General features: G+C 40.3%; 1 long non-coding RNA gene across 1 annotated transcript; it reads left to right on the forward strand.

Annotated features, from left to right (window-relative positions):
- The first annotated feature begins 237 nt into the window (after positions 1-237).
- LOC140679041 (uncharacterized) lies at positions 238-1618 on the forward strand. The gene is made up of 3 exons (XR_012050621.1): positions 238-303; positions 987-1103; positions 1476-1618. It is a non-coding gene; the product is annotated as an uncharacterized lncRNA (long non-coding RNA).

A 1618-nucleotide genomic window follows, 5' to 3' on the forward strand; every position in this document is an offset into this window, starting at 1 on the left:
TGGTTTTGTCCATTCTACTTTATTTTTAAAAGTATATTTATTCCAATAAATCAATTTATTTTTAATTTTAGAGTTTTTGAGTTATCTATAAGTAAAAAGTGTGAATATTTTCGTAACTTACTTTTTTATGTGATAAAATTAATTTTATTGGACTTCCAACATAAATTGATTTAGCAAAACTCAGTTCAAAGGTTTATATCAGACCTAAAACGTCAGGACCCGCCCACCTGCATGCTGCTGTGGAAGAACAAGCCCAGACACGTTTCTTCACGGAGCCCAAGGAAAACACTTTACCGAACTCATGTAAGTAACAATTTATATTGTTAAAAGTCAGTATTTGCCAGGATTTAAATGTATACATTTTCAAAAGCATGGTTCAATGTTATATTTAGTTTACTACTTTTCCCGCCGACCGCCATTTCGAATGTGCTCTTACCTCCAACAGCTCATTAACTTCAACCAAACATTGTTTATAGCTGTGAAGTTTATAATTAGCGTTTTCTTTGCGTGGTAGTTTAATATTTTATTCTTCAGTTTATAAGCAGCCACATTAAAGCTGCTTAACTAGCTTGCATTAAAAGTTGCTAGCAGCTAGCTAGATACACTTGACAGAGCTATCTGAAGCCCCCTCAGACCTGCTGTCCATGCACACTCCTAGGCAAAACACTACTCTTGTAAGAATAACACTCATTGTGTAAGTCTCAATCTCAACATCCCCCCCCCCCAAAAAAAAATCTCACCAGTAGTCACCATTTAAAGGGTAAATTTTCAAATTTTTCTTCCGTGGGGGCATGTCCCCGGACCCCCCTACTGTTATAGGTTTCCAACTTAGACCACCGTGGCTACAAAAAAATCTAGAGGAAATACTGCAAAAGAGTATATTAGGGTGTAAAAAAAACAGATATAAAGGGCTCTCATCAGGCTTATATATCCAAGAGGTTAGACATGAACCATAAGTCTTTTTTGTTCTCTCTCTCCAATGACAGATGGGATGGCCCTGTAAGTTGTGCAGCACTGTTGTACCAACCAAGAGTGACATTTTAAAGCATTACAGACTGCACCATGGGACCTTTGGACACAGCCATTCCTTGCCTTGCATTCATGTAGGTTGCCCATGCTCTTATACATCCCTTTGCTCTCATCTGTCAAGATGCTAGACTTCTCCTCTCTGACACCACCGCCAGAGAGTCTAGCTCCACTCCCACCACGTTACTGGCCTTCTCTACCAACTTGTCCAGTCTGTTTGCGTCCCTCGCTCTCAGCCCGCTGCCCCAGCAGGCCATGGCGTACAAGAAGGCGCCTGCCACTACCGACTCGTAGAACATCTTCTATTCTATTCTATTGTATTATCATTCTATTTTTCCTGACCAAGTTTCCATTGTGACTTGGACATGACATACTAGACTCACTTTTTGCCTGAAAATGTATACTAATACCCTTAATATCATTAACGGTCAACATTTGCTGTCTTACAGATTAATGAAGCGTTCCGAAGGTGCACTGCTGTTCCACTGGAATCAACATTTATGTCCCAACTGGACAGGTACACTCCAAAACTCCTGGAGCTCTTCAGTGCAAAAGGAGGAGTGACTGCAGCGCATCAAGAACTTGTTGATGG

The sequence above is a fragment of the Nerophis lumbriciformis genome, linkage group LG10 (assembly GCF_033978685.3).
Source record: "Nerophis lumbriciformis linkage group LG10, RoL_Nlum_v2.1, whole genome shotgun sequence".
NCBI lineage: Eukaryota > Metazoa > Chordata > Actinopteri > Syngnathiformes > Syngnathidae > Nerophis > Nerophis lumbriciformis.